Raw genomic sequence first — 6,031 nt, 5'->3', positions numbered from 1 at the left:
CCTCCAATTATTATTATTATTGAGATGCCAGTAACTCCTATTGAAAAACCCTGCAAGTCCATGGAAACAGAAACCTGTGTCTTAAGAAACCAGGGTCCAAAGGCCACACTTTTCTGAGAAAAGCACTTTGCATCCCAGCCTGTGTGTAACAGTTGCATTCCAACATTTTCCGGCGAAATTGGGAGCAATATCTCTGAATTTCCCAACCAGTTATTATGGGTAGTTGCAGACAGGGAGCTGGTCCCCAGAAACTCCAGAAGGACTATTTCTATGTGCCAAATTGGCTGCCGGCTCTTTCTTCAGCCCCAATTTCCCAATCTGCAGGTAGAGTTTGACACCTAATTTGGTCAGGGAACCCAGTGCTTACAATAAATGAAACCTCAGAGCTTGGATTCCATGCGTCCCACTATTCCAGGAAACAAAGCAGCCTGTAAGGAAGTGCGATTTGACGGCACAAGTGTCTCATTCATGGTTTGCAGAGATTTGAAAAATGTTGTTTAAGCATAGCAAAAGCTGGCACATACATCTTTTATTGGTGTGTGCATGCATGGGGAAAAAGGCAGCAGGGAAGACTCCTACATTGCATATTCATTCTTCATGTTTTTCTCAAATAATAGGAAGTGGGGAGTGCACAGGAAAGCCAGGATTGAGGAAGCCCATGATCCCTGTGGCCACACAGGGATTGTTCCTCAGCAATGCAGTGGAAGAACATCACCCTAAATTCGTAAGGAGTATCTACTGAAGTCAGGCACAGTGTTAGACACCAGGGATGCAAAAATGACTTAGATAAGTCCTCTGTCTTCTGGGTCCTCATAGGGGCTTTTACTGAGGGCTTAACCCATGCCAGGAACTCCAGGTACCAAGAGTTTTATCTAGGAAAGCTCATTTTAACCTCACCAAACCCTGTAAAGTGGGTCCATTATCTTTGCTTGGGAAGGGAAGCTCAAAAAGGTTATGTAAGTTCCCTAAAGTCATGAAGCTGGCAAATGATGGACTTGGGGATTTGTAACCCAGTCTTCCTAACCCCAAGCCCAAGTTCCTAACTTCCTATACTGTCTGCCAGGCTAAAGGAAAAAAAGAACAATAGTAACATAGGTAGTGGCTGCTTGAGACTTAGGACTGCCAATGAGATGTGTGCGTGGAGTCTCCAGCATAGTTCCTGGAACAGAGTGAGCTATTGATAAAAAGATAGTTATTATCATCGCTAGACCCTCATAGTTGTTGTGTGAATTTTTATGCCCTATGTTATAGAGGTTACCAAATACTATTCTTGGAGGCATAGAGGAAAGTGACTATACCTATCTGCAGGGACTGCAGCTGGCTGCCCAGAGGAGGTGGCATCTGAATTGGGTCCCCCAAGGATCCGTAAATATTGGCCAGGTGATAAGGCAGAAGCCAGAATAAGCTAATCAGGAGGAATATGCAGGGGAAATCCCAGAGCTGTTAACAAGCAGCTAGTGTGTGCAGGAGCTCAGAGAGACCCAAGGCAAGTAGACAAGAAGTTGAAGACATGGAGGAAGTCCTAGGGATGCTGAAAGACACAGGTAGAAGAAAAGTCTCAAAACTGCAGGGACTGCCCTTCTTTTGAGCTCTCAGGGAGGCAAGTAGAGAGGGAGCTAGGGGAGCCCATGCCTCCTGTTAGTGCTGGTTTCCTCCCTGAAGAAGCAGGCAAGGCCATCTGCTGAGTCTGGCCTATGGGGTGGTGAGTGTGAGACAGTGGAGCAGGTAGCTGTAAGAGGATCCAGCCTCCAGACAGTTACCCAAGCCAAGACTTAGTGGCTGTGCTTGACTGAGTCTCCTCCCATCATTCGTAAGGACGATGGGGTCCTGATCCCTACCAGCCTCCACACTTTGCAGGGACGTGGCAAGGCACACAGTACACTTCACCAGTCCCTCTGTGTGAGAGGGCTTGGCAATCGGTAGTGAGTGTAATGTTTTCATGAGACACATAAATAGTACATCTGTTTCCAGCTTTTTGCAGATATTAGCCTGTTGCATCCACAATCTATTCATTCATTTGTGCAGTCATTCATTTAATAAGTGTTAATTGAGCACTTATTAGGTCATGTGGTTGCACAAAAGAGAGGCCCTTCCTTGGATCTAGGAGATTGAGGAAGTCTTCCTGGGGTGAGGGGGACTTCTAAAATGAGTCTGAAAGATAAGTGGGAGTCAGTCAAATGAAAGGGAAATGGTTTGGGGGTTGGGGAGCAGAAATATTTCAAGTCCAGGAGCAGCACTTGCAAAGACTTTCGAATACTGAAAAATTAGAGCCCACTGAGAAAGGTCAAACCTAATTGTTCCTTTTAGAGAAGAAACACTGTGTGAAGTGCAGTCAGACAGGTGTATGATATTGGGTTGGGGGTAGTAGGACCCAAGAGGGAGAAAGGACTTCCTTAGAAATAGCTCAGGAAAGATTGGAAGCATCCTTCCTTTCTAAAAATCAGTATCTCTACTATTCATGACTTTTTATTTTTTTACAGTGCTCTGAGGTTTTCAAAACCTCTCATTTCCCACATTTCATTGGCTCTTATCATATACATGGGGGTTTGGTCTGGAGGATTCCTCAGTCTCCAAGCTGATACCTGACAGACCCTGTGACTTGAACCTGGGACTTCCTCCTGGGTGGTCTGGTCCTGCTAATTTTTTTTTTTTTTTTTTTTGAGACGGAGTCTCGCTCTGTCGCACAGGCCGGAGTGCAGTGGCGCGATCTCGGCTCACTGCAAGCTCCGCCTCCCAGGTTCACGCCATTCGCCTGCCTCAGCCTCCCGAGTAGCTGGGACTACAGGCGCCCGCCACCACGCCCGGCTAATTTTTTGTATTTTTAGTAGAGACGGGGTTTCACCGCGTTAGCCAGGATGGTCTCCATCTCCTGACCTCGTGATCTGCCCGCCTCGGCCTCCTAAAGTGCTGGGATTACAGGCGTGAGCCACCGCGCCCAGCCTGGTCCTATTAATTTTTAATACTTGCATATGGCTCTTTACAGTTCACAATGCATGTCCATCTCCCTGAGCTCACTTGACTCTGTCAGCATCTCCAGCTTCAAAGGAAGAAAATGGTAGCCCAGGGAGGGGCAGCGTCTATCCAGCAGAGCTCCCTGGTTAGCAGGAAGCCAGAAGGGTGACTGGCTGGGCTTATCCAGACAGACTGCAGCCTCTGGGCTGAGCAGCAGTTTGACTCATATGCATTCACGTAAATAGGACAGCCTGTGTCAGTGGCAGGGCCTGACTGAAGAGTGACATAAAGCACAGGTGAAATGAAGTCAAGAGCACTCAAACATTTGTTTAGGATCAGCTTTCAGGTCGGAAATCTTGCTGTGCAACACCCATATCAAGAGGTTATCAGAATGAGATCCCCAACTGACCGCACCAAGGAGGTGGTGAAAGATTGAAATTGGGGCAGCTGGGAAGAGCAGGGAGAAGTGGCAGACACAAAAGAGATCATTTGGAAAGAGGATACCATCAATTTCAAATAGCTGCAGGGTTTTCTTATAGGCGAGAGCTTGATTAGCTCTTAGAGGTGGCCCCAAGAGGTTGAACTAGGCCACCAGGAAGACAATTGCTTTTTTTCAAGACGAGAAAGAGCACCTTCACCCTTAGAGCAGTGGGCAGCAAACCACAGCTCATGGGTCAAATCTAAGTCACTGACCACTTCGGTAAACAAGATTCGAGTGCCCACCCATTCGTTTTTGTCTTGTCTGTGCTGCAAGAACAGAGACGAGTACTTGCTACAGAGACCGAATGGCCCACTAAGCCTAAAGCATTTAGTGTCCAGCCCTTTACAGAAACAATTTTCCAACTCGTGACTCACAGCAACCCAAATAACAAATGGGCTCTCTTGGTAAGTAGTGAGTTCCCCATCACTCGCGGCATTCAAGCAAAAGCTGAAGGCTTGTTAAGCAGTGATGTTGAAAAGGATCTGAGTAACATGTAAGGTCCCTTTGAGATTGTAAGAGTCCAACAGTTAATGACAATTATTCAAATTTCTTTGCTGTCTACCTGTTACAATAGTCACAACTATAAATGAATAATCGGTGGAGCAGCCTCAGCAGGCTTTCAGGACTGTAGCTTTTCATGCCAGTATCCAATGCCCATCAAAGTGAGCAGTGGCTTTCTCTGCCTGTTTAATATGACAAGATAGATGAGGTACAAATTCAGGCAATCTCAAGGGTGAACATGTTGGAAATCTTTTTACACCCAAGCCTCTCCCACTGGGAAAGAGGCACTCATTGATGAATAAGCTCACTAATGAATAACTGCGTGGATCATTTCTGGGCCACCATTATACCCATGTGGCTCACACAGTACTATGTGTTTGAAAGGGATTAGGTATGGTATCAGCGAAATTAGTTTTGTTGGGCTTCTGTTGGTGTATCTGGGGACATCATTCAGCAAACTCGCTGCCAGACCTTGAGCTGGACAAAGCACCTGCCCTTGAGGAGCTGGTCACCTCGGCCCCACCTAGCTTGGCCAGAATGTGATGAGGACCTGGTAGATTCCAAAGGCAGGGAGGGATATACTCAGCCGGTGGTGTATCTATCTAGCAAAGCAACAATACTGCTCAATGTTATTAACTGAAATTTGCTTTCTTTCCAAGTAGGATCACACGCACAAAAATAAATAAATAAAAATCATCTCTTAGAAAAAAAAAAGCCTGTGGCCGTTTCATTATCTTTTTCTCAACCAGATTGAATACGAACAGGTTCCATTTTCCCATCTCAGATCGTCTTGCAAACACTGTGATGTGTTGGAAACAAAAGAAAATGTTCTTTTGCATAATCTACAGCCTGTGTGCTGAAGCAAAGATTTCCCAGCCAGAAACGAATAATGTCCCCTTATGAATAGCATCAGCAAAGGCCAAATTGATTAATTCCTGTTTCTACTGTCTTTGTGCAAAGACTGCTTCCCTCATTCTAAATGGCTCGATCCAGTCCACACCACGGTGAATTCCAGGCACTGATTTTTCTAAAGCCCTCATTGCTTTGAGTTTTCATTCCTTTCTCCCATCAAAGTAAGACAGCAGCAACAAACTCATTTTACATTTTTCCATTTTACATTTTTCTTGCTGCTGTTTTTGTTTGCAGGTGATAGTTAGATAATCAAGGTGGTTGTTTGCCATTGGCAGGATTCCCCAGCTGTGCGACAGATACCTCTAAGAGGTTTTCACCTGAGAAGCATTCAGATATTATTCAGGCCTTAACACATCCACTCTCAGTCACTTAATCATGCTCAAAACCTATTTGAACCAAACTCATGCTTGCTCTCCAGCTAGGAGAAGTCTTGGTGTCATGGCTGTGTTTATTTAGAATTTTAAAAGACCACAGAAAGTGTCGGGGATGTCCACCTGGTGAGACATGAAAGAAGCATCACATAAAAATGCCACAGATGTTTCATGCCTTCACAGGGATACCCTCAGCCCAATGCCCCTTCATCTTCTATTCCCATTTTTGCCTGTGACGTAGATTGTCTAATCTCAGTGCTGAGGTCTCCTCTCTAGCCCAACCTTCCCCTTTCACGTCCCCACCAGGCCACAGGACACACAAACCTTAGCCTTGTTTTATTTGTCTCCCCCAGCCATAGCTTGGACAGTGTTGAATTCCTAAATGAGAGGTGGTTCTTGTTTTTCTTTCTTTATGATAACTTACAATGCGGGGGCAAGGTAGTAATAGCCTTGTCCCCAGTTAATTACAAACAAAAGGATTCCTATATATTTTATTTATAATTAGTCGATGTCAGCATGCTTGGTTTCAGCTCCCAAGGTAAGATTGGAGAGCATTGTTAAATTAATTGCTCCGTGTACACTCGAGCACACATTACCTTATTCCAAGGATAAATATTAATGTAGTAATTCAGTTCTGCTGGGGAGATTGTCCATAAAATAAACATATCCATAAAATTACTAAAAATGTAAAGGTTGTTGAAGTCCCTCGTTCTTCCTCTTAGTCTCAACTCTCCATAATATTAATTGTTCTAAAAGCTGACAAATATTCTCCAGTGACAGGGAAGCCACGGTAATTAAGAGATGACATGCCACA

The sequence above is a fragment of the Pan paniscus genome, chromosome 15, assembly GCF_029289425.2.
Source record: "Pan paniscus chromosome 15, NHGRI_mPanPan1-v2.0_pri, whole genome shotgun sequence".
Classification (NCBI taxonomy): Eukaryota; Metazoa; Chordata; class Mammalia; order Primates; family Hominidae; genus Pan; species Pan paniscus.
This window is presented reverse-complemented; position numbering follows the sequence as displayed.